The following is a 14,373-nucleotide window of genomic DNA, read 5'->3' as shown; positions in this document are numbered from 1 at the left end:
AAATTGTTATCAGTAAGTATAGCATAGTATATTTGTACATTATTGTTTGGCCCATGATATTTGTGCCAGGCTTTACCAGGAAATAATGAATTATAATGTATTCTGTTTGGTGATGAATGTACCCATGTACTGTACAGGTGCTTTAGTGCTAATCCACCTTTCGAACAACTGGCTCATTGCTATTAACCCTTTCTGATAATTAGCTATAATTGTTCTATTTTTGTTCAATTATAGAGGCCTGTCTACGTGTTCACAAAGGTGTAAGTGAAATAGACATCGAGGAACAAATTGCAGAGTATTTGAAGCATGCTCCACAGAAATCCGGTGGCTCTAGATACAAGGTAACTATAACTCACCTCATAATTGCTAGAGTACGAGGCTCGCATTACAGCAATGCGGACCTCTTCACAATCTTTGTCACAATCGAATTTTCAAACTCTAATACTAGCCACTAGTAAATTGCAAACTACATATACAGGAGACGCGCGTCTTACGGTCCGTATATGAAAATTATCTTATATAGACTCTAATTAATGTTTGACATATTACCATAAATTTGAAGGGCTTATATGTACAACATATACCTAACATTTATTGCGTTTTTTCTTTGCAGGATCGTAGGAACCAGGAGCAAGGAAGTGCATAACTTATTTTATGGTGTACATTTTATCTAAGGCCTATTTACACGATGCGATTATAGTGGTATGCGATTCTTATCCAGACGTATGAAAACGATTGCTGATGCCAGTCTTTCTGTTCCTCAGTTTATTAAAACGAAATTTAAAATTTGACATCTTTACACACGTATTTACTCGAATACATACGCCGGTATATGAATCGCATACGACTAATCGCATCATGTAGATAGGCCTTTTGGCATGATATACATATATATATAATACAGAATATTGTAAATGGTTTGATTCGTATTAATTTTATACATGTATACACAGTTAAGTTTATTTAAATAAATTGCATTCTATCCTGTGCATCATGTTGTATTGTTGACCAATAATTTAAGCAAGATAAAAATTTTTAACATGCATATATTGCATGAAATTTGATAATTCAAGGACTTGTCTGAAAAATGCCTTTCAAACTAATGAGGACGTTTCATACCAACAGTTAAGTGAACGTTCACTGTACGTTGTTGGAACGTTCCAGAAACGTGCTATGAACGTTGTATAAATGTCCAAACGTCGACCGAAGGTTGAACGAACGTAAAACTGGTACGTCAATCCCGACGTGTTTAATCCGTTCGTGGGAGTTCACAAAAGTACGTTCCAACGACGTTAATTACAACGTAGTGTGTACGTTCGGCAAACGTTCGTACAACGTTGCTACAACGTAATTGTGTTAGCTGGGATAACTCTAACTATAAGAAAAATGAAATACAAAACATGGAGCAATTTTGCTGTGAGAACGAAAAATAAAGTGGTCGACGTCTGTGTTAAAAATATCTGGGCATGCATATGTTAAAGAAAAAAAACAAAAAGGAAAGATTTAAGCTGATCTCAAACGAAACGATCCTTGTTTTGACAAAGTTCGTCGACATTTGTGTTATAAAAATATCACTTTCATTGGCTTATCATTAATTTTATATTATCTGAGAACTATGCTCCTATTGATGTTGTCAAATCCTTTTTTGTTCTCATTTTTAGTGTATAGACAGTGTACAGAAGATACACTTCCATCATCACTGCATGGTCAAGGCTATGGGGTTATAACTTTATTCTTACTTGCACCAAAACAATTCGAGAAACTGTATCGAGCAACCTTAAATAATGGTTAAAAAATAAACGGCAAACTATTAAATATATTTTGAAAGGTATCGTAAAATTGAAATTATCTAAATAGATTATAATATATCATTTGTAATTATGGATATAATTGTGTTTATCGACTGGTTTTATTAAAATAATTGTTCGGTAAAATTTGTACAACTTTTGGTTTGCCATTTTTCCAATTACAAACCCGGATCTAATTCTAAATATACGGGCCGTGTTAGCACTTTTGCACGGCTTTTGGCCTGGTTCGGGGATTATCTGAAATCTGCACTTTCCTCGACACATAACCAATGCTTATTTTATTCATTTTATCATACTTGATGTCGCAGAATCTTTGTCTTTTGTCACTCTTGATGTGGATGGTACTTTAAAGAAAATTATATTTCGTTCGCTTATGCGGTTATAAAAATATTACCTTCAATATATAATCGGGAAAATATATACCCACACTCTTTATCAGTGGTTTAATTCATGCTTTGGTATATTTACTTAAACTTACGTGATGTAGCCGAGATCATTCTTGTTGTTACTTTCGGTGTTGATGGTTCTGTAGAAAAAATATTAAATACAAATAAAACTTTTAAGAAACTACATATTTTACTTTCAGTTTTTATTTGTTATCTAAAAAAAGGCATGTACCCGCGCGGTGGGCTTTCGATCCTACTTGAAATTCAGGACATAATTTAAAACAAGAAATCCTAACTTTAAATATTTTATGACTTTGTGAAAATTTTGTGCAGAGACATCGTCAGATAAAGATATTTAAATAGAATGACTAGTGTTTTCATTCGATATCTTAATTACGTATGAACTATATGTAAATTCAACACTGCGAACAAATTCACACTCAAGTTAATTGCTTTAATTATTTTTTATTTAATTTTTATTAATTTCAGTATATTGACAGGAAGATACACTTTCATCATTACACTGCATTTATCTTATCCTTAATTACTCGATTTAACTGAATTATTTTGATTTGTTTTTCTTGGTGTATATGGTACTATAAAAATATCATATTTTGTTTGCCAAGACTTATCAGAGAGATTCACTTATATTATTTCTGGGTTGTGCTTTAGCGTATATTTTCTTCTTACTTGTTTTAGTAGAAACGTTATTTGTCGTTTCTTGCGATGTAGATGATGATATAAAGAAAATCATTTTTCATTTTTTTTCCGCCTTGTGTTTTAAAAATATACAAAGATACACTTTTATTATGACTGGGCTTTGTTTCAGCGTATATTTTCTTCTTGCTTGTTTCAGTAAAAACCTTATTTGTTATTTCCCGCGGTGTAGATGTTGCTGTAAAGAGATCATATTTCACATATGTAAACGTAAGAGTATTATTTCCAGATATCTGAGGTTTATACTCTGTGTCGAACGAAAAGTTGGAAATTCAATTAAATGAAAATCAGCGAGATAAAGAGCTTCTCCTGCAAAGGGAAATGGAAAAAAAGGAGAAGGAAAACTGGTATATCGTCCTTAGTCAATAGTGAAAAAGAATTGAACCAGTAGAATATAACACAAATTGGCACTGTTGTAATATTTTGTATGACCTATTTTACGTTTCAAAACAGCTTGACTTTTGTTGGCATAGAGTTAACCATTTTCAATTCTATTCCATAATTTATTAAGAACGGTCCACTGGTTTTTCTTCTACTTTCTTCCCATTTTCCCTTGCAGGAGTAGACAACAATGTTAAAATGGCACGAAAATGTTCGAAACTCGTTATGTCACCTCCAATCGTGACATGCGGAAAATATCCGCACTGTACCCCGGATGTAGTCAAAGAGATTATAAATAACACTAGAGGGGACATTGGTATTGGAAACATCAGTCAAAAAAGGGAGCGCGATAATGAGGGGCAAATTCAAGTCCCGGATGCTAAGCCAAGCGCTGATTGGCTAGATCAATGCCTCCTTAGCAACCACGTTAGCAACAATTTTAAAAAACTTATATTCGTTATTTAGGTCGCTTTGCCTGTTTTTTAAGGAAAAACAGTGCTTTTTGAAACTGATTCTACTAATTTTGATATCCTGAAACGATATTTTAGGAAAAAAACATTTAGAAATAAAAAAAACTCGTTAAAAACGACTTATTTTGGCCTCGGATATCGTGAATGAGTGAACATCCGGGACTTGGCTTTGCCCCCCATTAACGCGCTCCCCAATTTCTCCTCGATGACCCCTCTAGTGTTATTTATAATCTGTATAGGATGTAGTGGCGTATGAGTTCTACGAGTGTTATAGTTCTCAGTAAAATACCCCCATCCTATATCAGTGGTTAAATTCATTCTTTGGTACATAGAGAATGTTTCGTCTCGGTTTTTATTCTGTGGTATTCACTGAGCCGGAGGCAAATAATTGTTAAGCGTTTTATAATGTTCACAATCATGACATCACGATATATCGTTCTATATGTTTTAAAGCAGTGTCATGAGCCTTCCATAGTAACAGTCTCACGTGTCGTACCTGTTTCTTGGCGCTGTGTCGCCTGGGGATTTGGGCTGGTTTGAACGCGATCTGTTGGCCCCTAAAAAATTTGAAATATACGAATGTAAATAAGGGTGGTCCCGAATAAACTGACTCTTCTGTGATGGCCACCTTCAATAAACATATAATCATAGTTTAGAGTCGCTTAATATATATATGTTATTTACCAGATTGGAGGTCCGTATAGGGAAATATTTCCCAAGGTCTCAGAAACAGCCCGAGGCCGTAGCCCGAGGGACGTTTTTGAGACCGAGGGAAATATTTCTCTGTACGGACCGACTAAACTGGTAAATAATTTTTTTTGTTCTTGCTGTCCGAACTCATATTTTAGCGTTGGCTCTGTGCTTTTAAATCACGCGCGGTCCGCACAGCCTCATACGGACCGCTCGCGTAGCTAATCACGCTAAAATATCAATTCCGCAAGAAAAAATAAATGTATACTGATATTTCGGAATGCTACAAGCGCGGATGTTGATATATTTCAATATTCACTAAATTAAATACAACTGTAGCACGATTAAACCAAAGAAAAACAACAAATATTCTCTTGGCTTCATTTACCGATCCTTTATTTAAAGCATTTGAGCCGGGATATTTAGGTTTATTATGTCCTTATAGATACGCATGCGCAGTTATCACAGATTTATCAGTAGCCGTTTAAAGATACGCAATTATCAGATTTTTATTAAATGTCACCTCCTGTCTCTGAGCAATGGGGATTTACTCCAATTAGGTAGATTTGCATATCGATTTAGAGACAGATATATATATACTCACTTCATCCCATATTACAAGTTTGTAGTGGTCAAAGTTTGAATCAATCAGAGTTTTCATCAAGTTTTCAGGTTCTTCTGAATAGGAGGTGTTGAGTAACTCACAATTTGTTTCTGCTGAGGACGTTGTGTTTTTCTTGTAGTTTACAGATCTGCATGAATTTTCATATTTGTAACACGCAGCGATGCAATACTTTTCAGACTTTTCGTAAATATACTTCCATGATTCTCGATGTATTACTTTCCAGGCGGTGACCTTTGAAATAAAAAAATACGTAGAAAACGTTTGTAGCTCTATCCTCTGATCTTCCTCAATCTTCTAAACTTCTTTTCAATCCTAAGAACTGGACCGTAGCGGATCACATTACACTAGAACGGGCCGTTTACACTACAGTTAATTTATTGGGACGGCACGGCTAAAATTGCACGGACTCAGGTTATCCATACATATTAATTAAAGGCGGGGACGCGTGAAATAAAAAATACACAACTGGAGCTTGAAATAGCATCTCGAAACTCGGTAGAATTATTAAAATTTTTGTAATTTTTAATTGTGAGAATTTGAGAAATTGTGAGAGCGTTCACTAGGGATACAATTATCTCGCTAGAGCATGTAATGCCTAATTTTTGATGTAAAAATAGGGAGCTGTTTTGTATCTCTTCAAGATGACATTGCTTGGCTGTTTTACTTTGGCCTACTTCATAATTTGAAGTCCAATAGCATGCATTCAACTTCATGTTACTATGCTAAACCGAATGAATATGATGAAGATGCTTCCCGTCTCACCAGCGAGATCACGAAGATTTGGTAATTTAGTCTTTTTAATTCAAGAAAGAGCGAGCATAAAGCGAACCCAAAGCAAATAAGCGGAATTGTTTTCAAATTCCGCCAGATTAACAAAGTTGTTATCTAGGCCCGCAAAAATTGTTGGCATTCGAGCCCTGCGCTCATAATTATTTGGAAATGCGCATCCTCTACACCTGGCGCTATCGAATTTCCTTCGTTTTAGCGTTTACGTGTGGACGGGCAAAAACGATTCGAATGCGCTTCGTGTGGACGAAAAAATAATCCTTTTTAAAAATATCCGGATACGTGTGGACAGGGTCAGTTTTGGCTGATGGCGTATGCAAACAACGCGCGAGAATGACGAATCTCATACTCGTAGTCGCTGCTAAAGCTCCCTAATTTTTGATGTGAAAATAACAGTTGTATGACGGAATCTGATGTTGTCAAAGCGATCGTGACACCCACCCGAGAAACGATCCAAGGATCCTTCGTGCCGCCCACGCGTGATTTTCGTAAACTCGGGACGCGAAGGGAAAATTTAACCGAGCCCAATTTTCAATTCGCTCTTCCTACGGTAGCCCGAGTAAATAGCTTCTTGAGTAAAATTATCGATATGAAACAAGACTAACGTAGATTTTGATGCCATGTTTCTATTTTTTAAGAAAATTAAGCTTTGCTCGCCTGAAGCATGCACTATTACCAGTAGGCAATTACGACGCTCTTACACTATGCAATTTTCGTTTCAACTTGCAATGCAATAGACACTTTCCTAATTTGCTTGAGTGCACACAAAACAATAGCTTCCAATCGAGACTGAAAATTGTGGACTGATTTTCATTGCCCCAGAACAAATTCGGGAAGTGTCTATTATAATTTCGAGGGATGAAAAGAACATGGCATAGTGTACATGTAACACCACCTTAACAAACTGCATGTGCCGTCATGCTACACCGCAACAAATTCTCACTATATTTTATTGAAACATAAGTTAGTCTAATGCTTCATTACTATTTGTTGCTATGAAATTGATTTGAGTGTAATGGCTTCACTGGTAAAAACGTTATTATCAAACTAGAGTACTGTACTTTTTTGAGACATCTTGAGGTATCTTGCGGGCTTAGGTTCGTCAGCCTTAATTTTTAGGGATTAAGTTTTTTGCGTACCGGGGCCCAACACAAGCATAATAAACATGCAATTATTTTGATCAGCATAAAGTTTTGAGATAATAGCTTTCAATATAATTTAGCGAAATTGTAAAACGCACCTATTTTGGAACGATCAAAACAAATGCGGATCTGTTCTCCAAAGGTTTCAACATTCGAATTTCCCACAATCCATAAACCTAGAAGAATATGAATTAAACGCTGTGTCCAGAAAACTGCTTCGGCCATTTTCTTTTGAACAGCTGCAATGCGATGTGCTCCTGATGGTTTTTGGTAAAAACGGTGGAAAGTCCTTTTTAATGCTTGTAATGTATACAGATTAACAGTATTCCTCCAGCAGGAATATTTATAATCTGAATCGCCTATGTTCAATAAAATTCTGAACACTCAGAAGGAATTTTTCTCGATGGCGTGGAAACTGCTGCTTGTACGAAAGTCGAACTGTCGAATGTCTTAAAATTAATAAAAATTGCTGAATTTAAAAGTCATCATTTACTTTTTAAGTATTCTTTCTTTCTAATTATTTGTTGACTTTGGCCTCCTTTTCTCCATGTCCAATTTTGAATTAAAATTTTTGAATAAATGGCAGGCATGGCATAGTGTGGATGAATCTACACCAGAGGAGAAATGTAAGCACAAACCATATATAAAATGTTTCCGGGAATCGCTTTCACAATTGATATAAATCTCACGTCACGAAAAAAAGGGTTCTAATTCAATTTATTATTTAAAAATATTTAATTCGTATTGACATAAGATCAACGTGCTAGTCCCCAAAGTGATGCAAGCAGACAGTTTTTCTCTAATTATAGAACGTTTTCAGTGATATCTAATAATCAAGAAAAGTTATATTGCAGAATGAAAATTAAGGTAAATAGAGTAGATATACGCTTCACTTCAAACGTCTGCATGCGATGCTTTACAGACACAAAGTCAACAATTGTGAAAGTTAGTTGGTCAAAGTCCAAAAGTCATGAAACACCTACATGTAAAAGTATGTAATGCCGGTTGGTTGACCAATCAGAAAGCATATCTGAAAGTAAGGTGATGACATTGGTCATGAAAATTCCGGGGCCAGAAAGATCCTTCCTGTTGTTCGCCCGATTTTTTCATACTTTTTATAAACAGTTGCATCTACAGACGTTTTTTATTAATTCTAGTCCTAGAAATCCCAATAAATACTATTTGAAATTAATAATTTGTATTTAAATACAAATATTTATTTAGCCAAACTCTGCTTTCGTGTTTATTGTTCGTGACAATTAAGCACACACCGATTGTTTATTTTCGCACATCATCCTGCGATATTTTTCAAAAGTTTTGTAAATTTTTTCTACATTTACATTTGCTTTTTAGAAATTTTTTATGGAATAATATTGCTCGAGTCTCTAAAATATATTTGTGGAATTGTGCTCATTTTTTGAGGGATTCCCGCTGTTTTCATATAAATTTTGCTAGTAAGTTTCGTATTCACGCTGGTCCAACTTAGCTAAGTTTCTCCCACTCGTGCGGGCTCATGTTGTCAGCGGACAACTTACACAAAATTGAGAGCAGAGCGTAAAACGAAAAGCTTTTAATTTTTTATGCGAAGACCGCTGGAAAACTGAGCCCTCTTTACCGGGAGAAAATTTGCCGAATATGACCAACGTGTATTATTACAAGAGTTTCCATGTTCTCAATAATTATAGCTTATTCTTCACGATCACTGACGTCACTGAACTCACAGTCCAACAGGACTAAGCTTTATTATTTCAAATACCATTTATTCGGATTCCTATGTTCCAACTCGGCTTTGATAATATCCAGTGTCTCGTCAGATCTGTGATTATGAAGCTGGTTCGATACATTAACGCTGTATATTAGTTCATTAGTTATGACGTGAGCTGGGGAACACAGTTAAAAGTATATCGCATTGCGAGTTGCAAGAAAAATTGTACCGTGTAACGTGGCCTTAATACTGAGCCGACTATACATTTAAATTAGTCAGCATGTCGGAAGACTAAAGCTTCAACTTACAAAATTTCACATTTCTGTGGCAATAACTGTTTTAAAATTCATTTTTTTTGCAAAAATAATGCATCAAATTGTAAATATGCATCGCTTCAAATTAAATGCGCCATTTGTTTCAATCACTCTTAGATTATCATTAGCGTAGCTAGCCTGACAATTTGTCCCGCTATGCTAATATTTTGGTGTTCATTGACTGTGAAAACAATAAAATTGCAAAGACATGAATAATTATAATAACTGCAACTTTCCATAGCATTAGCGGGACAAAATCGTCAGCCTTGCTTCGCTACTGAAAATTATCCGTTGTTCGGTGCAACCATAGGTGTAACTTTGTCGTAACCTTAGTATTCTTTAAATTAGAGATTTTCTTTAATAATTGTAAAACATTTAAACAACATGACGTGTCAAGAGAGCATAATCTTGTGACCATTGATAAGAGCTCACGAATATTATTTATAAAACGATAACAAAGGCTATATTCACTTTACCTCCATTGCTCTAATAAAGAGGTGGGCTTTTTGGCTTCCAAATAACTTCGGCCCACAAGTTTCTCTGTCTTTGAATCATGATGAAACTAACGGAGAATGCTGTGATATTGGTATCCGGTATAATCCAGTTTTCGCGGCATCATTGCGTATTGAATAAAGTATGTTGAATTTTAACCAAAAGAAGAAACCATCTTGAAATCGTACGATTGCTCAGGAGATGACGTCACTAAAACGTCACACATTCACCCGAGTACTTCATGTTGGATCGGCACAGTAGCGATAACGGGAAGATCACGGGATAAGCATGCGTACCTGATTTAGAACATTCCTAAACCTTCTCTTAGAAAATGCGGTTATTACGTCGCATTCAAAGTCACAAGGGTGTGAGGCAGGTTCCAGAAAAGATACAATTTTTATTCGAGTATATTTAGCCTATAGGTCATTGGATCAAACAAGACTATGTTTGAGAATAGTTCTGAAAACAAGGGATTTAACGGCTGAGATGAAAAGTTAAGGGATGGAATGTCAAGCGACGAAAAGTTAAAGTTACCAAACGCATTGGCGTAATTTGGCCCGTATAAATATGAAATAACGAACATCGAATACTTAAAAAACAAAAGAGAAAAATCTTGAGCTGCCTTAAGTAAAGTGATTAAAGAAAACGCATAAATATTGTGCTGTAATTATTCATTTTTAGGAATTCTTTTTATTTTATATTAGTTTTCAAATAAAAATTACCGATTCGAAACAAGAAGCACTGTGCAGTCATTCTAATGAACTATTCACATCAGTATCTGAATGCGTGCACAAGCAAAAGACTATCTCTTAGGCCACCAAACAACAGTGTAAAATAATTGTTATCTAACAGCGCTTGCTGTAAAATTCCTGCACAAAATATTCCAAATATCCTGGAAATTCATAGCACTGAGAAACAGAAAATACTTGACATCTTCAGTAATGCATAAGCACTTTTTAAACGAGAGGAGAACTCGGGAGATTTTTTACAAATTTGTTAGTAATAAAGATTTTTGAACAAATTCTTTCAATATGTACTAATTCTTTTAGTATGTACACGACTCTCATGCAAGGGAGATAATCCGCCCTCCATGTCCTCTCAGAGATATGGCAAATCAGCATCTAATGGACTCCAAATACCCCGCCGCCTCAGCAAAGAAGAACTTTCCAAAGAAAAACTAAATGTGTTTGATATTTATTCAATGCTCTTGTGGAGACATTTCTACAGATTCCTTCTTCCTGTTTCGATCCGAAAGATCAGAAGAAAAAACAAAAATCAAGTTGCTGTAAAATTTATAATGTTTTTCCAGCAATAGATAACCTTTAAAAACTTAACAAAAATTACAATTGGATGACTCGTGCAATCAACAATTCTCAAAATGGCGGTTGCTCATTCGTGTATACTGAACTTTAAAACATCGTCTTTGAAAGACAGACATAAAACATGAGATTGTTTTCTTTATCGTGTTAAATGTACTAACTATACCTTATTAATAACACAATGTACTCAAGTTTTCTTTTTCCTAGCTATATTTTCAGCTTGAAATGCACATACCGTCATCTTTTTCGTATAATTGTTGATTTATTTATAATTTATTACCGGTGCATGATGGATTACAGATTATATATATTAAGTGATAATTGAGATACAATCATACTACACTACTTCTACGCAAGCTCGTATATCTGACTGTAATATAGTTATTTTATTATTTGATGCCACTGAATTGCTAATGACTAACTTATACTTATCTCTTATTAACTTCACAAACTGTTCATTCACTGATCATCTACTAATCATATAATTATTCAACTGCTTCGTAAGATTCAATAGTTCCAGAGCTACAATAAAATATAAGGAATGCATTTTGACTTGGATATTCTATTTCTATAACTATGAGAAAACGTATGTAGCCTATAAGGTTTTGGAAGTTTAACTGCCTAATTTGTTTATAAACTTTTCTGAAAGCCAAATGTAAAGCAATGAAGAAGTCTGGGGCTGCAGACTTCTGCACCTGAAGAAGTCTGGGCTGCAGGGACAGAATTTTAGAAAAGAGCGCAGTCTCTATTACACGCGGAGGATGCCTGATCGTATTGGTAGGTACACACGATTTGCAGATCCACAAGAGGACGTGTTTTTAATGATATTATCATTGCGACCATTTTAACATTACTTCATATTTGATTATGGGACGAAATGGTAAAAGTATGTTGCTATATTGCAACAAAGTCCCGCAAGTCGTTATCGCTTGCCCCTGTAAGCCCTTCACGCTCGCTGTTCCCGTGGTTCCAGCGCCACAGTAGGCATATCCGGTACATAAAGCGTAAATTACATAATTTTAAACAGAAACAAGACACAGACTTGGTGTTAACATCAGGTCGTTGTAGCGCTGCAGGGCCAATAAAGACAGCAAATCGGGTGGTATATATTTCATGTCTGAGATCTGACGTTTGTAGAAAACACATTCAAATTGTTCAAAATGAATCGTGAACAAACGGTAGGATGTAACGCAACAGACGCGATGATGCACCAGTGGTAAAAAACGCAATAAATGCAATAAACGCAATATTGCAGTTCAACGCGGTCAAATATATTCTCTAGCATGTAACCTTGGCTTCGTTTGTTCACTCAGGTTTAATCACAATATTTTATTATAAACTGATATTTATATGAAGTATATAAGGTTAGTACATACCTCAGTAACAACCATAAAGCTCAATTCGCATACGTATGTCATTATGCCAAGACTCTGGATGTATACGAATATAACGAGCATTGATTGGTGGAGACAGGACATTCTTCACAATGGTATCCCAGTCACTATTCCCATCAAATATCTAGACAAAGTTGCAAAATAAACACTGATGTATTTTCTTGAGAATCATAAAACCCTACCCAAATCCGTTTAGAAAATAATAAAACCGCTTAGCATGACGGGACAGCTTAAGCATGCAGGCTTCTTATGGTAGTACTGTACATTCAGTGACAAACAAATGGTACGCCGCGCTTAGTATGTAAGCCACCACGAGCCCCAATATCTTATCTCCAACAGTAAAAAGAAGAGTTTTTCTCTCTCACACAAGTTTCTACACCATAAATATATTTTATATCTCTACTTCTAGGCGGGGACACTAATTTGCATTTCCACGCATGGACAGACACAAATACAGATAACAATACACATTACTTAAACGCATTACACAAAGAACAGACATACTTTTACATAAACCTGTGCAGTATATACGAAAACAACTTAACGAGGAATTTCGTTTGGAACATAAGTTGGTCTTCCACCAGGCCACTTTTCGATCGAACGAGATTTTGGTTCGATTTTCTTTTCAATGGTGTCAAAGGCATCCGCCACGGTCGATTACTCACAATTGAAGCGAAAATCGAGTGAAAAATTCAATTCTTTGACTTAACGAATCAGCATTTTTTTACTTTTTCAATACTTCATGTAAAATGGTGAATAATGTACTTTTTCACCGAAAGAGGTCAGTATTTATGTATTGTAATTGGTCTAAAACAAAATTTCTCCTTGTTGTATGCGAATGTTTGATGCATGGAGGGCTCGTCCGGGAATATTCTTGTTAGTTCATTGCTTCGGGAGCAAAAATAACTAATTGACTTCATGTTTAACATCGAACCTTTTTTGAGCACGTTTTAGGCACAAAAATGGTCGGTGTAAAAACAATAGGGAGGTTAAGATCGACTTCTGCTACCAGTACCGATACCAATATTTAGTTACGCGCATGCGCACACGTAACAATCGTCCAAAATGCGATAATTTCACATAACATTTGACATATAAAATAGGAGTTTCATATATGAAATGATCATTTTCATATATGAAATGAAAGACTTCATATATGAAATTTGATTTTCACATAAGAAAAGTGACTTTCATATATGAATTTTATTTTTTTTAATATTAGATTTCCTGTATAAAAAAACAATTCATACATGAAATTTTTGGCTTCTCCGATGAAATAATTTAAATTGTGTATGACGTTTATTTTCACATGTGAAAAGTAAATTTCATATATGAAATGCTAGTTTCACATATGAAATTTTGGTTTCACATTTGAAATTTTGGTTTCACATATGAAATTTTTGTTTCATATATGAAATTTTAGTTTCACATATGAAATTATTTAAATATCATATAAAATTCTACGTTCACACGTTAAAAATAAATTTTTTAATATGAATTGCTACTTTCACATATGAATTTTAATTAATTTTTAATGTAGTTTTCCTATATGTAAAACGATTCGTACATGAAATTTTGGCGTCTCCAATCAAATAATTTTTACCGTGTATTACGTTGATTAGTTTTTACATGTGAAAGGTAAATTTTCATATATGAAGTGCTAATTTCACATATGAAATTTTTGTTTCATTTGTCAAATTTTTGGTTTTTCACATATGAATTTTTTTAAATATCATATGAAATTTTACGTTCACGTATGGAAAATAAATTTCAGGATATGAATTGCTACTGTCACATATGAATTTTGATTTATTTTTTTATATTACGTTTTCCTATATGTAAAACGATTCATTCATGAAATCTTGGCTTCTTTAGTAATAAAATGATTTAAATGGTCACCATTCATGTCATTAAATTTCACCTGTACACGTGAAAAATAAATTTCATATATGAAATGCCAGCTTCACATGTGAAATTTGTTTCACATATGAATAATTAAAAGTTGGTACATATGAAATTTCACATTCACATGTGAAAAGTAAATTTCATAAATATGAAATTTCTTTCACAGGTGAGATTGTAAAAAGTTCATAATTTATCAGTTTTCATTTTCATAACATTTTTGCGAATTTTAACATATTATA

At 34.5% G+C, this 14,373-nt stretch overlaps 1 long non-coding RNA gene across 1 annotated transcript; it reads left to right on the top strand.

Annotated features, from left to right (window-relative positions):
- Positions 1-679, top strand: LOC114519486. Its single transcript, XR_003686578.1, has 3 exons — positions 1-12; positions 235-341; positions 614-679. It is a non-coding gene; the product is annotated as an uncharacterized LOC114519486 (long non-coding RNA).
- Positions 680-14,373: the final 13,694 nt, after the last annotated feature.

This window comes from Dendronephthya gigantea, unplaced genomic scaffold, assembly GCF_004324835.1.
Source record: "Dendronephthya gigantea isolate DGI-Jeju-01 unplaced genomic scaffold, DenGig_1.0 000013F, whole genome shotgun sequence".
Classification (NCBI taxonomy): domain Eukaryota; kingdom Metazoa; phylum Cnidaria; class Anthozoa; order Malacalcyonacea; family Nephtheidae; genus Dendronephthya; species Dendronephthya gigantea.
Note: the sequence above shows the minus strand (reverse complement) of the source record. Positions and strands in the feature narration are given on the sequence as shown.